The following is a 498-nucleotide window of genomic DNA, read 5'->3' as shown; positions in this document are numbered from 1 at the left end:
TTTTCCACACCCAGAAGGTTCTTAAAGGGCTCGCCGGACACTTTGAGTAATTTGTTTGCCATGGATGCTGCGTTTAGGTGCAGTCGGAAAACACAATTACACTTCCAGACAGGCGGATAGGGTGTGCTCCTGCAGTCAGGGTTAAGTACAAGAATTTTGCTTGTGCAAGCAGATTCACGGCACTTAGCTTACACTGAGGTGTTACCGTGACAGCAGTCAGAGAACTTATTTAAATCCCACTCTGGAAAAAAATGTACATGCTGCCCTTTCTGTTTATGGCATACAGAGAGCAACATAAGTCAAATTCCTTGTTTGTGTGCACAAACTTGGTTAAATAAAGACGATTCTGATTCTGTAGTAAAGACAGTGCCTAAATATACCAGTCTCAGCATTTCCTTGGTTACTTGTTACTGCAACTCCTCTGAATCACTATAATCACTTTTGTTATATGTGCAGACATGTTTCTGTCAGAAGATGCCTGAGCTGAGGAGTTAGAGG

The sequence above is a fragment of the Astatotilapia calliptera genome, chromosome 10, assembly GCF_900246225.1.
Source record: "Astatotilapia calliptera chromosome 10, fAstCal1.2, whole genome shotgun sequence".
NCBI classification, from domain to species: domain Eukaryota; kingdom Metazoa; phylum Chordata; class Actinopteri; order Cichliformes; family Cichlidae; genus Astatotilapia; species Astatotilapia calliptera.
Note: the sequence above shows the minus strand (reverse complement) of the source record.